Here is a 22,677-nt window from a genome sequence, read left to right on the forward strand (position 1 = left end):
GCCACTCTATAAATTATACCGGGCTCTGTGTGAAGAGATAATAGCAGTTAATCTTGCGTTTGATGTGCAAATTTTCGTTTCATTGGTGTTGGGTCAGTATGTATCTTTCATAAGCCAGTAATCTATGGGTCGAAACACAGATAGAAATACGATCAATCGTATCAACATTTATCCAAAATCTAAATTTCCATCTTTGGTTAACCATTTATCTTGTAATATCGAGTCAAGTTTTGAATATTTCTATCTTGAATTAAGTCAAGGTTTGAATATTTTAAAAAAGATACGCTGTTACAGATAACAATGTTTAATTGTTTACTCGAGAATTTATTAGAAAACAGGTAAGGCAAGACGATGAAGGTGCTTCACGTTAAATCGAAATTTCCATTTCTCGTTAAAGGGGATAAGTTAAAAGGAATAGCTATGAAAAATTAACGAAGCAAAAATTAGTCAATGTCCTAGATAGTTGGATCAAGCTTATCGATGGCTATATCCGATAGGTCAGAGGATTCTCTTCCTAAAAGATCCGGAAATGGAAACGATATTTTCGTTTTTGTGCTGTACCACGTACCAAGGGTATTCTCAGGAACTGCTTGATTTGTTTTACACCGGAATGATTGAATATGGGTAAATCGCCACATAAAAATGCAGAAGTATAAAAATATAATACATTCTTTATGTTGATATTCGATTTATTCGAAATTCTACACATATACGATTTCTATTTCTTCCATAGACTCGTTCATTATTTATTACTCTCTTATTCGTTCGTCTTTCTACTTATTGTTCGCAGTTCTATCTCTTTTATATCGTCACACATATCTGTTTCTTGTTATCTTATTTTGCCATTATATTTCGTCTTGGGATTAATATTTGGCATTATATTCGAAAACATTGAAATATAATTAATACAGATGGTGCGATAAATTATTTACTTACTTGCTTACTTACTTTTTCTCTTGGGATTATAGAATTCATGATACAACTATCACGATATCAATTGTCAATTAAATTTAAAGCGAAATTTATTTATATATTTATTTATTTCTATAGAAATGAAATTTTCAATTAAACGAGAATTAAATTTAATTAAACGTTTAACTTTTTAAACATCTGTAGTGCAGTGATAATTGTTACAACGAGCAACCTGTATATGACAAAATGTAAAATTGCCCATGAATTTCATAAGCTTGTTACGAATGAATCGATGAACGCTACGTGTTCATCGTTGCAATTTTAGGATAAAATATCGTTCTATAAAGATGATAGATAACGATGAACGTGCTAGATGCATGTATCTCGAGGCGTCAAGAATCAAAGGTCAAATGTTCTACGTACATACATTCTACGAAGATATACGATACTAGGAAGTAGGGCCATTTCAATTTCAATCTGTCTTGTTGACGGTATACTTTTTGTTAAAATGTATGTAGTTTGCATATATCGAGCATTTGTTGATTCTTAAGTTTGTATGCATACCCACGCTATGTCCAGATAAATTGACTGGGGAGTCAATTACCACTTTCTCCTGAGAATTTTTCTTCTATCGTTTTATCACACGAGGGGACCATCTAATGATCTACACGGTGATTTACATTCAAGTTAAAACCGATAAGAATAGCCGCCTTCTTTTATAACATTCTGACATATTTTGAACGTTGCAATCCTGAATCAGTGTAATATTGTGGATGAAACGCTTTAAAGTCAGCATTATGAATTCGTTCGATCAAATGAATTTTTTACATTAAATTATTATGGCTTTTTGCTTTATTCTAGGATTTTTCAATATTTTTACACGTCAATCGAATTTATTATAACCACGCCACCCGCGCTAGTGTTTTATTCCTACGTGAAAGTTCATTCTCCGTGAAAACCGACAAAATTTTGCTTGCAAAATAACTTTAAAATATTTTACTTTATTTTTCCATCCCGTACGTTATATAAATTTACATCTTAAGCAAGCAATTTTTACTTCTAACTCCATATATTTTCAAGTGTCGTTTCGTAACAACGAATAAAGAAATGATATTATCTAATAAACAATATTATATAAAAATATTACACCTGTACATTTTCTTTAAATTTCATTATGGCACTCACTTTAATTGCCGTGAAACTTTGCATATACTGAGTTGCCTGAAAACTTCCTTCCAATTTTTAAGGAATTTGGCCGACATGAAAGATCGTATAGAAAATTTTTTTGTTGAAAATCCTTCGGAAGGAAAAGGTTCTGGAGGAATGGAATATTCAAGTTGCGTGAAGGATGGAGAATGGTTGTGGAACAAAATGGCTCATATATAATTCAGTAAATGTATATCGAATCGAAATGTAAATCGGAACGAACTTTTCGGTCGACCCAATACTATTTTCAATATATGTATCGGCAATTTTCTGAATTTTTGACTTGTCCATTTCTCCACTTATGGTTGAGATTGAAAATATTCTGTTCGATAGTCCAATATCAGGATCAAGCGTCCTTTTTCTTACATGTGCATATTTTAAGAATCTAAATAAAAATTCAATTATATTTTATATTTATTATTGCAAACTTCTTTTTATTATTAATGTTACTCATATATTATTATCATATATATGTACGTACTTATATACAGAAATATTTGATATTTTCTCGAAAAATTTATTGCATCTTCTTATACCTAGATAAAAAGTCAATTATCGTTTGTATGTAAAAAATACTCGTTGTTACACGTGTTACACGATAAATCACTAAATATTAACATTTGACCCGAAACCTAATTGGAAAATTTAGCGGACATTTCTGGTTTCAATACACGCAATATATCGTTTATCATCGAAACACAGGTATTAGCGTGTAATAAGATCGAATTTTTCCTTCCTTATATCGTAAGAAATATCATAGCGTGGAAAAGACAGATCTGTGAACAAATCTTGAATCGACCTCCTTCGAATCCATCACTGTCCAAGCTTAAAACTTGCCTATAACGACATGCAGATAAGACGAAAGCAACATTTCACTAAATCTTCTTTTTATAGCAACGGCAGATTTTTCCTTCTGATTTCTTTCACGTGATCCTCTAAAACGATCATAGATTTTTCTTCATTGTATTCTCATCGTGGAAAAAAATTCGTTCAAGCTTCTCCAGTTTGTCAATTTACCTTCTGCTTGATATAATTTCAATTCTTTTTTATTTTGTCGGGACGAGGCAGGTTCGATTAGCATTCATGGAAACTTATTTAGCAAATATTTGTACAACCGATGAGTTGGAAAGTATCATCATTCGTACTGTACCGACGTACAAATTCCATCGAGATTCGTCTGATGAAACCATCCTTTGTCGTTTTAACTGCATTTGCTCTGAATTTGTATAATATAGTTGCATCAGTTTAAATTATATGAATTTCTTTTTATTTTCCATTTCTTTGGTATTTTTGGAGCGATATTTCTATCGTAATAGATATGTAATAGATTCTATTTAGTCTTTTTATGAATTCTGAAAAGTTGATGTTTCCTTATTTTTTTCTATTTATTCAATTATATATAGCATAGGATTAGTTTAAATATAATATAGAGAGTATTCTATAGTATAACGTAATCTCTGTAGTATGAAGAATATTCTCGATAGGTTTCATCAGGAAATTCCGAAAACTAATGAAGTTATAATTAAAATTGCAAGTGTACATGCAAAGTTTCTTGATAAAGTGAATGAAATCTTCGAAATGAAAGCTGAATCTGCAAACTTTAAACGCATTCCTCTCGAAACTTTCTTTTCCATTTTCAGGATTTTCGATAATCTATGAATCTTTAATATTGTTTCACGAGATTCAGTAAAAAGATTTCTCTCTTTTTTCGCGAGAAGAAAATTTCGAAATAGTAAATTTAAAGAGAATTATTTTTATACCAATCATAAATTTTCAATAATAATAAAGCAGAATTTAAATATAGATGAAGCTTCGTTTCCAGATGCAGCGGATAAATTAAATGTATCGAATCTTTTTATTTCCACGCTAAAAATAAATAGAAATTTAAATATCTCTATATGCAGTATTCTTTTCGTTCTCTGAGAAAGAAGAACAAACGAGAGCCTGAAATAATACTTATTTCGTCAAAAATAAGTCATGCGAGAACATCATATAAGATATTTTTCCGTAGATATATATATAGTTCAACGGTAAAATACACTTTGATAAATCAATGGAAAGAGTTCCAGTGATACACATCTACAGTATGTCGAACGCGAAAGTACATTTCGATGGAGCAGTCATATCGATTTCCTGATAGACGTTTGAACATGCTTTTGGAATCATCTGTTTGCGTTTAGACATTTCAATAATAGCTTTGCGTCAAAGATTTTTAGCCGAATAACGCGAATGGCAGGCTGAAGGTTCATTCAGCGATATTCGTCGTAATAATTGTATGTGTCATAATTGTAAATGTCCAATAATAGGAACATCTCTCTATCATTTTATCATTATTCAAAATATTTGATAACAACATAGCAACAATGGATACTTTCCCATTGTTATTTTATAATATAAACGATCTCTTATTAATTTATTGTGTTTGTATTAATTTAATTAATTTATTGTATGCAGTATTAATTTATGAACAAATACTACTTCTTTAATTAATTTAAGAATTTCGTTATTTAATCCTGTGTAATTCCTGCGAGACTTTGAAAACAACGAAATCCAGGCAGTGGTTGTCTGACAGAGTTACATGTAAGCTCATTATCCATCGATGATAGAAATGTTGTACGAAAAAGTTGTTAGGAAGAAAAAAAATTCATAAGCTGTTACTAAACTCGTGGAGAAGCGAAATTTCTATTTCGCATTACGTATAATATTCCAATAAAATGTGTGTTTCCTTGGTAAAGTTTGTCTCTTATATTCCCTTGTTAATCGTACGAATGTGTAGCGTAAGTTGTACAAAAGAAAAGTTTTACACTATTCGCTACTTTTTATTCGTCATGAATACTCGTCAATTATAACTTTTGATATTACAGAAAAACAAAAAAGGATGCAACTACTTAACATATTCATAATTTTCTAGAATATAGAAATAAATATAATCAACTAGAGCGATATATCTTTCATTTTATATAGGAAATATCAAATGAATGTAATTTCCTAAGGTGAAAGAAAGATCGTATTTATACGAAGAAAGAGAAGTTTCCGCCGTCAAGAAATATCCTTGCAAACTTTATCAATTCCTCTTCGAAAATGGTAGAACGTTTCAATGGGATTTATCATAGGCCGATATGGATACTGCAAATTCGAACTTGCTCGCTATCGGATCAAAATTACAATTTCATCGTCCACCGGAAATAATGTTAAGTGAGAGTTTAATTCCAATTTCGACTAATCTAACTCAACGTATTCGTAGTTACGGGAATACTTTTCTAACTTTTCCACTACGGATATAGAACGATCCCTTTTTCCCTGGTATTTGAAACGCAAATTCTCGAGGATTGCATGTTCGCAATTTGAAAACCGATCTCGTTCAAAGAAACTACCTTGCCAATTTCCTACTACGTTATAAAAGTGTACACTTAACTCAACTATAAGGTTGATTGTTTCGCTTAGATGTTATCAGGTTGCACTTTTTGATGGCATGTATGAAAATGTGAGGGCAATCTTTTACGTTTAAGTATAATTTCTTTACAATCTAATTACGCTTTTGGAAAATTTACAAACAATTATTATTAACTCATTTTTAATAATTACTAATCTTTTATATTAAATAATTATTGCGTAATTATTTTACTAGACGATGTCTGAGAATTATATAAGAATAATTCGAACGACTTTTATTAATATGAAAGGCAAGAAATAATATTAATTTTTATAAGTATGTGAATAATTATACTATTTTAGATAAGAGAAACTAATCTCCACTGAGTCTATAACGTTGTTCCAATTTTAGAAGTCGTTCTAGTTACCACAAGTGATTCAAATTCTTTCTTAACTTGTGCCCAAGTAGATTTATTCTATTATTTCAGAGGAATTATCTGTCGTCTGACATGACATTCCATTAAATGGAACTAAAAATGAGGTGAAGTGGGACAAAAGTTCTTTCTACCTGCAACGTTTTCCAGTCAAATGACGTTGTAAAATTAATGCAGAGAAATCGTACGATTAAAGTACTTTCTTACTGAAATTATATTTTTGCGTTTCTATTAGATACATTCTTGTTCGTCCTTTGCTGTTTTTCTGGTTCCTTTTTAAATATTGTAAACTTTTTAATATTCCGATATCTGCTCAGTTACATAATTATTTTAACAAGCACATTATCACAACCATTCACTTCTGGAACAAGTGGATTTGTATCATTTTTTCACTGCACCATCTCGTTTCTTTCTTTCTTAAAAATTATTATTACCTTTAAACTTATTTAAAAGGATATAAGAATTAGGTTACAGGCTCGTAAATCAAATATCAATTATTTTTCGTAAAATTGATCGTGTCAGTAAAGAATTTTTTAAATTTTTATACACACTATTTTTCTCTTTTGTTCATGTATATCGATCCGGGGTAGCGTGTTATTGAATTCCAGTGGAAACGATCGGTTAAGGTGACTCGAGGTGCGCGAATTACATTCGTTGCGGTGGAACTTTCCACATAAATTCAATTTTCATCCGGAACTAGCGCCTATTAGTCCGGTCGAGAAAATGGTACGTACACCAATGTGGTCGTATTAAATCGTCGAGTGGATTTACATCTACTTATTGTATTTTACCAGTTCACCGTTCTTGGATTTCTGAAATTCCAATGAAATGTAATTTTCCGACCTGTTTACTGCGAGAAACATGCAATTAGTGAGAAAAGAGAGACATCAAATTGTTAGATAATTTTCAGTTTTTAATTATCTAAAAATTTTCTTCTCTATTTAAAAATTATTCTTCCAGGATCGAATTGCAAATTTTTGACAGGAAAATATTATTTTCTTAATTATTAATAATGGAAGTAGATTCTGTTCTGATGTTTTCGTGAAACAAAGGCATAATAAATTAAGATTGAAGTCCAGCTGTACCGAAAATAAATACATTTATCGTTTAGCTGTTATTATCGAGTTAATTCTAATTGGAAGTAATGTTGCTGCCGTAATTATTTTATTCCAGAATTTATGCGTTTCGATAAAAAGGGCAGAGAGTAGAGAAACAAAACGGTAATCGGAATGTTGCAAAAAATTTCTATGTGAAACAAAGATCTTTCTGGTAAAAGATTAAAATGTCTATAATAAATATAGATAATAAAATGTTACAAAAATAACAGACAAATTATGTTTCTTTTATATTAGCAATTAATAAAATGCAAAGAATAGCGATACGATAGCAGAGAATGTATTAATCATTTTTTAAGGTACACGTATCATCAAACGGAATAAAAAGAATAATGCTTTGACACATATATCGTGTTTTCTATTCATGGAAAGCATTGTACAATGAAGTAGCTAAAGAAAAGCTGAATTCGAATAACGGTACACGTATAACTGGGCGACAGTGACAGCTCTGCTAACCACCCTCGACGCTTTAATCCCACGTGCTACGAAATTCGGATATTTTTGTGTCCTTTCTATGGAGCGATACTGAAATCCATGGTAGTTTAAACAACCGACAGATCTACATAGTTAATGAGACGCAGGCAGGGGCTTTTCTTCCTAACACCTTTTCATTCCCCACATGTCGGACAAAATATCGCCTCACATAATTTCGACACGTGTAAACTTTTCTTTCCATGCTGACCCTTTCTATTGATTTCTGATACATTGGTAAGTTTGGTAACATTAATAACATTAGTAACACTTGTTCGTTTAGTTATTTTGATAAATATTACTATTATTGGTAAATTAGGATAAATGATTTTATTTAAGAAATTGCGAAGAAGTATATAAAGGAAAAACAAATATATTTACACAAAAATGTTTCATAGCCCTTCTTTGTACATTGTTCTTTTGTATTCGACATTAGCTAATGATTGAATAAATATTAAATATATAATATTAAATATATAATATATAATAAATATATAATAAATATTAAAAGTTTACAGTATGTTATTAAATTTTTTGTGTTTATTCATTAAAGGCAAGTCGAAAAGATATTAAAACTCTATTTAACCAAACTACTACTAACTAATGAAATTTTATTTTTGTATATTTGAAATCATATTTTATATTACAATTTATGTGGTATAACATTATAACATTATGTATTAAATTAATAAAATAAACTGAAAATTGGGAAATCGATAGGAACTTATTTATAAATATTTACTCGTTTTCTTGTAACTTCAATGATAAAACATTCATTTGAAATACTCAACCTTAATCTGTAAATCGTACACGAGTGCTCAACAAGCTGCATTTTACTCGAACAACATTAGCACGAATGAACAGGCATTATAAATTTATCAAGAAAATGTAAGCTTTAACTTAACCTCTCTTCCTTTTTATTTCATAGAACGCCAGCAACAAACTGTTACAATATATTTAATCTTCAAATTCTTGGCCGAAGCTCTGGCATGAGAACGAAGACGATTTATCTTCGCGTTAAACGTGAATTTTTCAGCATTTTGTACTCGACATTATTTTAGACTCGATTTGTTTCTTTGTAACGATCGCTAAAATATCCTTCCAGAAAACAGAAGCTTCGCGGACGAGTCCATGTCTCGCTGACACGATCTTGAAAAATTTCCGCATTCTCCACGTTGAAGCATATTTCTTGCTCGCCGTGTTTATACATTCTCTTCGAAACTCGGGCGAACTTGTAACTTTCCGATACTTTTGGCAGCTATGGACCAACATTCACGAGAAGTCGACCAGCTACTTTGTTTCTATATCTTTGACTCGGAAGTCTCGGTTCGGAACAAGAATGCTTTGTGCATTAAGCGCTGTGCTTTTACCATTCAACGAGACGCAGTTCAAAGGATTCCTGAACTAGAGAAATCAGCAACTATGTATGTATCGGTTTCATTAGTATATTGGTCAGAATGGAATGTTTATTAGCTTACACATTATCATAAGTTTTACAAGCAGCTGGAATATATTACGATAAGTGGTAGAATTAATTATGAAACGAAACAAACGGAATAATGCTAGAGATTATAATAAATCACATATCAGTGACTAGGAAATTGCAAATTTAACTTTTTATTATACTTTTCCATGTAATATTGCAATTATAGTATTTTTGGTTTGTTTTAAATATTTCAGGATCTTAAAAATCACAATGAATGCTAAATTTATGTATCGTTCTATTTCCAAGAATAAAATAACAGTATGACTGAAAATATCAATAATGAGATTCGAAAAATAGTTTTGCGTAGATTGTTCCTCTTATCGTAAATTCAGCAATCGTATGATAACTCTGTCGATTTTGTAATTGCGATCCAAGTAATTTCACATTTTTGATTTACGTTTTTCTCTTTTTTCTCAAGAGCGTGTAACTGTACCAGTTACAGGTAAAGATCCATCGATCGTTAATGTGTCGTACTCAAGACGGCTGCCTCGCCACGATGATAATTCGCGCGATCCTTCAGAAGAATCGAAGAGATGACGAGAAGGATGTGGTTCGCTAATCGTTCCGAGGAGTTCGATGCGAGCCTGACGCGAACACGCTAGAAGCGATCTCGATAAGAGCACTACTTCAAGGGGAAATACGGTGCATAGACAGGAAGTTACAATCGATGTGGTACGGAAGTCGAAACGTCTTCCGTCTCCTTGCTGTGTACGCGCCTCGAACCGAGGAGGCACAAGCACAAACCGTGGCGCTGCCAAGACGAGATCTTCACATGCGCCGTGCGAATATGTATGACGCTCAGTGAACAGTATAGTAGTCAAGGTAAAATTAAAGCGATGAACCGTTCAAAATATTAGACAAGACACGATACGATATTAGCGAGCGATATTCTTGCAGCTTCTTTGCTCGAGGTAGCTATCAGTTTCTGTATAATTTTGGTCTATTGTAGCGTAAAATTTTGTTGGATAAAAGTTTCGCCTAACATTAGAAGTTCAAAATTAAGTTGCGGTTATTTTAGTAGAACACCGTTGATCGTAAATTGCGTTTGGATTTTACTGAGTGGTTCCGGCATCTGGGTTACTGTTCCGCACAAGCGACGTGATACCAATGGCTCCTTCGTAACCATTTTGTGAGAAGAACTCAGGCAGCCGTTCGTTCCATCCTCTGGTCACGTACTGGAGGGTGTGAATTGGCTCTTACTGTCTTCTCTATCCTTAATATATGTGTAGAATGTTACAGAATAGTCCAGCATCTGATGTCTCGTCCCATATATGTAGCAGGTTATTATCGGTTGGTCTGTAACGATTTTACGATACGAATACGCAGTCGACCGTTTGCACTTTCTGGCCACATCTTGGAGCGTATAAATTTTATCGGAAGAAGTATCAGCATTTGTTGCTTGATTTTCAGGAAAATGATACGAGGTCGTAACTGAATTTGCGATGAAACCGAACGCTGTTGATATCTAATATTCAATACAGGGGCAAATTCTCGGTCTATGTCCCTCGCCGTAAACTCTTAGGTGTTGCGATGGACTAAGACGTTGTGTGTCTCCTCATTCGGATCGATTTCGGCAGGGATGTTTGGTTGATGCGACGAATGTCGAATCACCGCGTTATTTTATTTATCAGGTGCTATTCCTAGCTCGTACCTATATTTATTGCAACTTCTACCTTAAATACGAGTAGGGTCATCGTAGATCACTATAAAGCGTGGGTATGACACAAGATCGCTATATTTGTAGGATAGCGTAATTATTGTATCGTCAGAACAAGCGTAAGAATTAATATTTTGTTTCGGAACGATTCTAAAACGTGCGTGATTATTTGTACCATCACGAAACTAGAATACATTGAAAATACATTGTCACATAGATCTGCTCCATATAAATTTCATTCTGTCATTAAATGTGTTCCATATAAATTTCACATTGTTATATAAAGTTACTCCAACTTTCCTCGTCTGACGATTAGACGCTTCCCGCTATTCAGTGCTTGGAAGTTTCCAAAGTCTCGTCTTGGTCAGTCTGATTTAGTGAGTGATTTCCACTTGTACTTCTCGAACTTACTGCCTCTACCAAAATCTGAGGTAAATCCGACTCCGAACTACAACTTCTGAATTCCGAAGTAGAATAAAGAAAAAATAATGGTTACTAGCGTACATATATTATCTGTCCAAGCGTATATAGTAGTTAGAAATGGCAAGATATTTTTCAACAAGAGTTTTGCTTCAACTCGTATTGAAATTCGCAGTTAGAGATGGAAAGGTTATTTTTAACAATGTTAACAATTTCACTTTATTCGGTTAAAATTTGTAATCAGAGACGATTAAACAAATTTTGACAAGATTTTCATTTCACTCAGTCACACGATTTTATTTTAACATGATCTTTATTCGTTTGCACAAATTTATACATAGAGACGACAAAGTATTTTTAATAAACATTTTGGTTAATTTACTTGCAACGAAATTTATAATTAGAAATGGCAAGGGGAGTTCCGAAATAATTTTACTTCGTTTAGGTATACTGAAATTTTGCGACTGGCTGATATGTAACTATCAGCAATAGCTTCGTCCGACGTTTCAAAGCCGACGTGTTACGATATGTGATAGTGTGACATTTTCGATGAATAATTTCACAACATTTAACGACAGAGAGACTGCAGAATTTCCAGAATTCTGAAACGAAATTAAACAAACCTTCAATTTTCTTCTGCTGTAAAATGGTACGAAATAATGTAATATTCTTTAAATAATTCTTAATACAAGCGAATTAAAGAAATAAGATCTCCCAGAGCAGAAGATACTTGTTTAACTAGTTTATTAACGAATGGCTAGATTTACTTAAACATACTGCAACGTAGACCAGAATTTACAGAAGCTATTTACCTACATAACTTTGTACGAATTTAATCTACGACGAAAGTTGCAAATATCCTTAACGATGGGAATTATTAATAATGAAAAGCAAGATGTAATCCTCTTTTGGTGTACACACAAGGAAAGTTCTACGGATGTAATATGTTTTAGTATCATTACGTCATACATTACGTAGATACATTTTAAAAACTGATAATATGATGTATTACATGTCACATACATATTATTACACATAACATTTTATATATTATTTGCATCAAATGATAAATGCAAAATATTCAGCAATTACCATTTTTTTTTTTACAAAAGTGTACAATCGCCTGTGTATTTCACATTTAATTCATAAAATACAATTTTTCATTCTATTTCATTTAAAAGTCATTAGATTATAAAATGTACTGATTTTCTAGCGAGATCGATTACTTGTCTGTACAGTATCTGAGATAGAATTTTTAGGTTTTAAACGTCTCACAATATATCGACGAGCTGAAACGGGAGATTAATGCTTCCGAACGCTGGACACAATGTTTTACACTTTATAACACTGATAACTAAATTTTATCGTGGATGAAAAATAATTGTATACTGATTTTGCATCACTAAGTGTCATTTGTCACATCACCTTTGCGTCACATCTAAGTTCTACATCCTTTCCCTAGTTTTTCTAAATTTTCTCCGATCATTATGCTTTGCATAAAAAACAGTATATTTAACAATGAACGACAGAAAGTAAAGAAGTAGTTTTTAATAGATGCACTTCGTGCAGCCATGCTACTTTCATATAGACGCTTTCAAATCTAAGAAAGAACGCAGCTTCTTTCATACTAGCGACGGCACCTCAGAGCTTTTCATTCTATTACGGTAAGTCTCTTCATCCTACGTTCGTTCATTCACGTTCTATGTTCATATAATAAACAATTTCGATGCAAGCTACGATGCCGTTCTTTGCTTCACTTCCCGTTAGGATTTTACTCAGAATCATCGTGTGAGATGAAATGATCCTCGCCGTACTTATAGTAGGTGGGAACGATATAGCATAATCATAAATTAAAGCATTAAGAAAAGGTATGGATTGATGTAGCTTTATCCAACACTTGACACGATTTGTAGAGACAATTTTTAAAATAATATTTTGTTTATAACTGTCTATTAAATTTATATAATATTAAGTCTCTTCTTGTTTAATAACTATTGCTGTTTATGAAAAATATAGGTCTGAGAATCATAGTACATGTAAGTTAAGGAAACGTATCGCGGTAAAAAATAAAGCTAGCACTTAATTAATTATGAAACTAAAGGGATGATACTTACGAGGTCGGAGGTACGTGACTAAATTCAAATTTTCCGAATTTCCCGACTTGCACCACTATGATTTTCATAGTGATAGTTCAAGTGACTTCTTGCTGCCTTTAGTTAATGTGCAAATTAATGGAACCCGCTCTAAGTTCAGGGACAATGCTGAACGCAACACGTGATCGATTCCACGCGTGTTCAGGTAGTTTGTGAATTTTACACGCCGCATTATCCGTGCACCTACTGCATAAACCTCGGCAACGTGACAGGCATTAACGCGTAACCATAACACTCGAGATATCGCGTGCCGCTAAATTACACCGGGGATGGCTAACCAGGATAAACGATCGATATTTGCTAATGCTTCTCATAGTGTAACATTATTCTTGACGCAATCTGAGCTACCCTGGTGATAGTAGATATCTTCGAGGAGCGTGCAAACAGCTCGAAGATCATGAGGAACCGTCTTATCTAGATGAATATGTAACATCCTCGATCTATCACGCGCGTTCTGACTAGTAAGTACACTGCTTTGGTAAGACGCACGTTTCTTTGCCAATAGATGTGCGTGTGTACGTGTATGTGTCTATAAAATGTGTTTGCTGCCGACCAAGTTTCAAAGCTAGGTTTTCTTGCATAATAATTTACTAATTAATAAAGTAAGCGAATTGACGAGTGGTAAATTGTAGGCCATAGATCTTTTTTTATATCAAATAGATGGATGTGCACGAAATTCGATTTCGTTCGAAGTTTTATTCATGTTCTTTTCCAAGAAAACAAAAGAACGCCCTAGCATCTTTAATTTCAGCAAAATATTCATCGTGTCACACTTCTGTTGCGAGCATATCTGTAATTATATCGCAAAAATATTGCATTTAATTAAGTCATGAAATTGTGAACTTCATTATAACAGACTTGATGATAACTTTCTGTTATCAGCATCTGAATTGATATTAATAATTTGTAGTTTGTGAATTGTACTTCAATAACGATATTAATCTAGTCATGTAAGAAGACTCTAAAATATTGTGTACTATCAAATACTCTCGAATACTCAAATACAAACTTTCTTTGAAACATTTGAGAAAAGGAGCAAACTTTCAAACAAATCAAAATCAGTAAAATATCGCTATATATACTATATAGCAGCGCATGTTTGTATATTTTTGAGGTTTCTGACTCGGATTCGTGACGTAATGAGTGTGTTGAACCTTATGAGGTATGAGAGTACCGTGGTATGTAATAGGATGTAATGGAGAGACTATGATGGAGAGAATTGATCTTTTTTAGAATTTGAGGGATGGATCTTGAGATATATAGATTACTTGTCTGACCATATATAACAGCGTGCGGTTTGAGGAGAATGGCGTGTTGATGAGGATAGAGGATGATAGAGAGCGTTAATTCCTTTTTTTCAGAGCTCGAGAGATGGAGCTTGAGAAATATAAATTGGAAGATGTGTAGCATGTGCTGAAGTTGATTTAAAGGCTTTCGAAGAAAGATATTTTCCTAATAAATCCACGATTCATTTTTTTATGCTTTTCCTTGGTTTTATAGTACATCTTTCTAGTGGATTTTTTTGTTTGCATGTGAATTACCTTGTTAAATGTAGTATAGGAAAGTTGAGTGTGCAGAAGTTGAGTACAAGTATGCTTCAGATATGCATGTGTCGTAACTTAAATACTGAAGATATTATTTTAATTATATAATTATACCTCGTACGTTGACAGAGAAATGTTCCATATGTGTATTTTGAAACCTCGCATAGAATTCAGTGAACTGAATTCACGTAATTTCTCCGTTCTCATACCTTTAAATTCTGAACTAAAATTCTTTACACACACGCTGTATTATTTTTATTATATACGTCTAAAAAAGAATCAATTGCATGATTTAATATTCTTACGAAACCATTTTAATTATTTTCTTTTCGATACTAATTTATTAATCAATGATTGTAACAATTAAAAATATTCAAAGTTCCACCTTGAAAACGTATTATTTTTTAGAAACATCGTTGATTACTTGGTATATGGCGAAGATACGCGTGTCTGTACGCCACTTATCAAAGTAAGTCCAAAATAAACACACGCGATTTAAATCAATCGATCAGAACTGGTGTACATTCGTTATATACGTATGTACAAAGCAATCACCGTAGATATTTCATGTCCTAGCACGCGATATTCCGTGCAGGAATTTTAACAAAATTACAAGGAAAATAACTGTTTAAGCCACATTTGTCAAAATACGCGATTCAAGTTTTTTGTCCTTTCAAGTGTTAAATAAATGTACCGCGTCTAATTTCTTAAATGTTTTAAGATTTCAAAACAGATAATGACTCGTTTAAGCGAATAAATATTTTATTTACTAAAGATTATTTGATATTTTATTTAAGAACGAAAACATTGAAATTATATATTTTGCATACCTGCATATGTAGAATTTTAAATCTTCCTTTTCCTCTTATATTAATTTAAAAAATAATTTTAATCGTACTTTTTGTTGTCAGCAAGGAGAACGTAATTTGAAACGTAGTATATGAAGACCTAATTAAAAGAAAAAAGAAACAAAATGAGATGCTTTAAAAAAAGTTCGTCTATCACGACACAAGCACAGAAAAAATTTGTTTACGAAAGTAGAACATTCTCAGAAAATGTCAGCTAAAATGGAATTTTTTGTTTCTATCGGATGCGCGTTCACAAAATTTTTATTCTTAATTCTCTTACAAAATTTTCGCATAAAATTCGCCTGCTTTTTTGTCACAACACACACGTATGCGTGTAGCTTGACTTTTCGAAATTAGTTAGCCAAAAATAAATTTTCATTATTTTTTGCAAATTTTTCCCCATTCACATTTAAAACTGAGATATTCAACTTCCCAAACATTTTTTCTTCCATTTTAATACTCATCGTCTTCGCGTACTATTTCTAGGAAGAAATAGTACGCAAATATTCCACTAAATTTTAGCGTTCTTCTCATTCTTGTCTTCTACAAGAACCTACAATTTTACAGAATTCATTTCTGCCTCATAAAATAAACGCATTTAAGACACTTGTATCACGTAATTTGTTACGATCGATAATTAACGAGCAATCTTGCGGAAAAATTATTATTTGTGTTTACATTATCAGAAACGTACACCTATTCTTCGTTTTATCACGGCTAATCAATGTTTATGGTCTCGGCTTGCCTTACGTATTCACGATTGAGAAAACCGGATACCTCGACAATACGTGAACACAAAGAATCACGAAATTGCTTGGGTGTTTTCCAAACATTGACTGATTTTATAATGAAGAAAAAAGAGAAAGTGAGAGAGAGAGAGAAACAGAGAGATAACAGTCTATAGAAAGATTAATGCAGAATTTCATTTTATTTTGAATCTTATAGTTGCATGTCGTTTACATCTGTGAACACAAGACTTAAAAATTATTTCAGGTAAGATTAAGATTTGCTAATCATTTGCGAATTATCTTCCCTGACAGTGGCGTTTCTTCCTTCTCAATAAAAGAAAATTATTAGGTTCGAAAAGTTTCTTTCGTTTCATAAGACGATAATAGATGAACAACGATTTCTGTTTTATATTATTTTATTAAATTAGGTATGATCCATTGCGTTCTATTTCTATTATTTTGTTCGTGCATAATTCAATAAACTAATATAAAACAAAAAAACATTGTGCGTCTATTATTTTCTTATAAAACGAAAGAAACTTTTCGGATAACCTAATACAAAATATTTGTCTCCGTCTCTAAAGTATTAAAAAGCAAATTTGTACTGTAGATATATGAATCCCATATGCATTCATTTATTTTCTATCGTAACATTATTCTTACCTACTAACGTAGCAACTGTTAAATGTCACGTATTATCTCGAGGACGCTTTTATAATAATAGAATAAGTCTGATCTTCGTTTCAGAAGCATTTATCTCAAGTAATCCGTAAGGTTGGATTTAATGGCGAAAGAGATTTAACTTCCATTGAATGTTTCATTGCGAATGAAGTATAAAAATGACGTGAATACGATTAAACTGAACGTGTCGTTTGCTTTTTGGTTGTTGTTTTATATTAATAAGTAATTTCATTCGATCATTTTCTTCCTCTTCCTCTTTTTCTTCCTGAGTATCATGACAGTTGAACATTGCGTTTATGCAACGCTATTTGCAACTTTTTTCACTTGGCTTATGTTACTGTTTTGTTTTATATTACAACATGTTGTTTATCATACTAAATTATTACGAAAGGGAATTTTAAGGAGTAGCTTAGTGTTTGTCACTACATTTTCCATCTAGATCTTACAATTTTAGTTATACTAAACTATATCTTTAGAACCATAAAAATCTTGCTTATGTCTATGATGCGCGTAGTGAGCTTGTATCCTGACAAAACAATATTTTAAATATTAAATTTTAATTTAACTTATTTTGAAACTTATCTATCTATCTTTAATCTTAACTAATCTTATACTTTAAGTCAGAAGTAATTGATCGTATTAATTCCTGTGTATATGTATGTCTTCTTTACGTTTTGCTCGTCATAATGATGTATTTATGTCGCAGATTTAATCCATTTTCATCTTTTACAAGATTCCTTAAGCCAAATATCTTTACATAGAAATCAAATTATAGTGTTACGAAATTTATCATTTTCAAATTTACTTCCAAATTTACTTTTATCATAATTCAGTCGATTCCATAAGACAAAAATCAAAAGTACACGGTTCTCCTTGAAGGTTGATTTAGTTATATATTTAACTTCTATACGCGTGAACTTGAGTATCCAAGAATAAATCGTGATCTATGTTGCAACGCGATAAGAAAACATTGAAAGCGTAAAATTTCCTCTAGTATTCGTATAAAATCTATCTAGTAGTCATTCAATTCACAGGCAGAAAAAATAATCTGGTTTTACGAATATCATAAAGAAAATGATTTGAACGATAATGCTAAGAATCTTACAGTCTCGATATCGTTAACCGATCTTCCGAGCTGAAACAACGATCTCGCGAATTGTTCGTTAAATGCACGCCAATAAAACAGTTACGAGCTTCCCTTTTGTGCCATTTTCAGTACGGAAAATTTTTAGAATACGATCACTACGATTGTGTACGTTAAAGGACGATAAAAGAACGGACGAAAGTATGAAAAAGGAGAATTAGCTGTCGCCACTTTTGTAGATTTCTCTCGTATAATCCTATTTTTTCTTCTTTGGGCGTACCTTCATTTTTTCCATTTAGCTACTTTCATTTCTGTTCGATTTATAAAGCGATTGGTTCTGAAATGAGTAATCGGTAATGAAGTAGACTTTTCAGATAATCTGGACCGAGTTCGAAAAATGACGAAGCTAAATCCCTTTTGATGATGAAGATTATGTGAGTTTGAAGATAAAAAAGTTAAGTGGATTAGTACGAATCATTTTTATATAAAATAATTATTTCAACTTAAATGTATCTCTGTTGGAATGGGAAGGAATATTTCGTTATTCGTGGCACGTGAAAAATATTTTTACGTCTTCTGCAATAAGCGAAGCCTCTCTTGGAAAATATTTCCCAGCATTTTATTATAATTTTTATACGAATGTTGTATCATTCAATTCTTTTCAGAAGAAACGAAAACAAATTTTATATTTCTTTTTCTCCAATTGAAGAGATTCCAGAAGTTCATAGTTAATAATAACGACCCTTTCGTCACGTATTCTGAATTCCAAATTTCCTGTTCCGAACTTTATAAAGTTCCAACGTAGTTTACATTTACGTATCCATAAATTGGATTTCTATGTAGCTTTAATATTTGAATTTCTCGTAATATTAAATATTTCATTAAATATAAAATACGTGATTTCATTATTTGATACAATTATTTTTATAAAATTGTAATATAAAGAATATGTTGATGTATCGAAATTGAGATTTCTTTCTAAGGTATTTACATGCATGCAGGTTAAAAAAGAAACGTAGATAAATAATGGTTCACGAGATTGTTGAATTTTCTTGAGGGCATGAATGCGTGCTCGATGTATTTAAATGAGCATGACTGCGATAGCGTGGCTCTATCTTATGTACGGTAATTATGACACCGTGCCTTTACTTGATTCAATTTTAATATAAAATTGCACCATGGTTCGCAGCACTTCTTCGAGTAATACAATTTAATCTTGACTACGTTCATTTAATGGAAGAACTGACAAATACGAGATAAATACCGACGCTGAATTTATACGAAATGATGTTAGAAAATCCATTTTGTTATAAAAATTATCAACGCTTGATAATTTAGCGTAGGATGTTCTTATTTTGTTAGAAAGAATACAATTTTCGTAAATTTGAATTTTCTTACTAAGTTTTTCTGTGCTTGCGGCTTAATTAACATTATATTGTGAATAAATTGAAGATTGCAAATAAATCAAATTAATATTAAAAAAAGAAATCTCATATTTTTATATATACAGATATAATTTGATGTTTTTCTATATACACATATAATGGTCAATATCTGTTTCGCGAATAGATTAATAAAATTAAAATTACAATTAAAAATAACGAAAACGTAGTATCTCGTATGATTATTCTCTGAAGTTGGTGACTTTATTACAGGATGATTTGATTCAGTGTTACTCGAGCAAAATTTTGTACACCTATGCGATCTGACGCGACTGGTGCATCTCAACGCAAAGGACAGTAAAAGTTTCCAGGAGAGATGGAGAAAAAGTTGTCGAGTTATCCTACCTTGCTACGACGATGAATTTACACGACCCCCGTCCACAAGCATATTATTTCCTAATCGATCTGTCGCTTGTCATTTCCTCATCTTCCGGTTAAAGTTTCATAGTGTCACGTAAAGAGTCTTTAAAAAACTTTCGATCAATTTCCACCATGCATCAGTTCCTCATTCTCCCATATAAGTTTTCGTTTTTATCACCATTTATTTTTATCTTTGTACGTAAGACAACGCATAGCACTATTTTACAGAACTTTTGAAATCATCGTTTTAAAGTCCATTCTTCGGACTATTATCAAAGAGTTTCAATGATCTTCCATTTATCAGAGCTTCTATTTTATATTATTCTCATTTACACAAACAACTTGAGCGTTCAGAACTCACATTAACAACGATTTAATATTAATTCGATTAATTTTATTACTCAATAAATATTCATTCGTCACAATTACTTGCAAATCACAGTCTAAACGTTTCGGATACATTTCCTGTGTTAACACCATCCATTTAAGCGTCATCGAGGTACGATCATCACCTCCCCTTAACTGCTTCATATTAATAAGAAATCGACGATTTGCAATTAGAATTCACCCACGCATTGTTCGAGACAATTTTCCATTTATATCTTGCGTAACGGTTGTCATCGATTCTCGATCATCGCGCCAGATCTGTCCGTTCCATCTTATATCACTGATTAATTTCACGCCGACATCTACCAACTACACGAGAAAAGGAAAAAAGGAAGAGAAGATAGAAAAGAAAAATATATCGACAGCTTGTTGGACCACCGAAGAATAATATCCGAAATACGTGGAGAAAATTGTTTTTTCTAAGGTAAGGGTGATACGAAATAAAGTTTCATCAAGCGCGGCCGCAGGCAGACTGCGAACTTTGCACAAAGGACCAAACGGCGGCTAGAAAACGCGCACCCTTACTGCGCACCCCTATCGTAAACACGATATTCCATATATATTTTCTCGCCATAATATTTATTCGACCGATTGTGACATGTCGAGAATAGTTCATTTTTAAATGCATGTAATTTGGATTTTTCTATAAAACTATATAGATTGATACGGATCGGTTAAAATTTCACTGCTATCCTATATCTTTCAGTTCTCTTGTTTTTTGTACAAATCAAATATTACATTTTGCAACGTTTTTCGTTAGTTAATTATTTTTTCTTTTTAAGATCGCTTATCGTTTAACTATTTTAGTTATTATTAAACGACGGATTTTTATGTATCGATGGAAAATTTAAAGATACAAAAATGCGTACAGTATGCAAAAATATGTAAATATTCAAAGCAGAATACACTTGTAACTCTTTTTACACAGTACCTTTCTATGCAATTCATTTTTATACGGCCATTTTTTTGCACGCGTTTTAAACGCGTGTTATTAATTGCCACACGGTCTATTTAACATGTTTTGATTATGATTATGCGCTTTTTTTAAAAACACGTTTTACCATTTTACTGTAAATGATACCGATCTCGGATGCTCTATACGATTTCAAGGGGATTTGGCAACTTTTATAACTTGTTACAAAGTAGTCAAAGAAATGACAAAAGATACGTTATTTCAACTGATACAAAACGACCAGACGAAGGGTGTTTCGTACGATGAGAACAATTTTTTTCCAGTAATAAGAAAACGTATTCGTTGTAATATAATAAAATGTGACGATGAATAAACTGTCGATTTAAGAAACAAATATTCTTTTGGTTTTCTTTAATTATTTACTGAACAAAATATTGTTATCAAATGTAGTTCTATATTCTAAATTGCTTTTCATAGAAAATATTTATATAATATTGGTATATTATGAGTATTTGATAGATGACAAATTTGTATTTAGGTTCTATTTCTCTAGTTACGTTCATATAAATATAAAAATATATAAAAATCCGCAGTTTACTTATTATATTATGTCATAACTGGTATCTGTCTATGAATTATCCTGAATTTGTTGTAAGAAAATGATTTTACGTGAAAAGATTAGTACAAGTAATAAATAGTAAGTAGAATAGATAAACGCTAAATGATGTCAGTCTGCGTGACGTCCTATGACATTTTCGTGGTCAGACGACCGGCTGAACATACTGTACATCGTGTGCCAACGTCAAGTCATTATTATGAGCGAGATATTGTTGAATATTGAGCGAAGCACTGAATAGCTTATGAACACGACTCTGGCTACAGATTTGATCACGCGAGATTCCACTTTCGAAAAGACTCGGGAGGAAGATCAGTGCGGTCGTTATTCTTAGGATGACCGTTCTAGAGGTGTTACGGTCAGGGTTAACATCCAAATGGAATAAACTACACTGGATTTCTGCTTATTTCCTACATGTCCATTTGTTAGCGAACAAAAAGAATACAAAGAAATATTACGAGTGTACAGAAAATCAAGTCTGATAATTTTTTCGATTGTCATTATTTTATCCTTTTGATAATTTGACAAATTCCTCTATAAGGTTTTTGGATCTTTGATAACTATAAGTTGAGAGATCGGAATTTCAAATATGATTTTAAATTAGTTGATGTTATTTTTCATGTTTGACTTCAAAAAGTTTGGAAACTAGCTGTTAAAATATTACTTTTACTAATCATAATTAACCTAATGATGATAAATTATTATCTTAAACGAAAAGAATAAAATTAATATAAAGACTTATTCTTTAATAAAAATGAAATTAATGGAGTAACTCGTAGTTCTTGTCGAATAACATCATTTACGAGTATCTACGAAGCATTACTTATTCATGATACATATCTACATCA

The 22,677-nt window shown here is 31.9% G+C and overlaps 1 protein-coding gene across 2 annotated transcripts in view; it reads right to left on the reverse strand.

Moving 5' to 3' along the window:
* Positions 1 to 20,878, reverse strand: part of LOC132906625 (RYamide receptor-like) — a 45,626-nt gene extending 24,748 nt beyond the window's left edge. Inside the window, exon 1 of one of the 2 annotated variants that reach the window (XM_060958968.1) lies at positions 19,899 to 20,878. The gene's annotated coding sequence lies outside the window, so the exon portion shown is untranslated. Of the gene's footprint in view, positions 1 to 14,767; positions 14,875 to 19,898 lie in introns of those variants that run through there. The other variant, XM_060958969.1, reaches the window with a different exon arrangement.
* Between the last annotated feature and the right edge of the window lie 1,799 nt (positions 20,879 to 22,677).

The sequence above is a fragment of the Bombus pascuorum genome, chromosome 5 (assembly GCF_905332965.1).
Source record: "Bombus pascuorum chromosome 5, iyBomPasc1.1, whole genome shotgun sequence".
NCBI lineage: Eukaryota > Metazoa > Arthropoda > Insecta > Hymenoptera > Apidae > Bombus > Bombus pascuorum.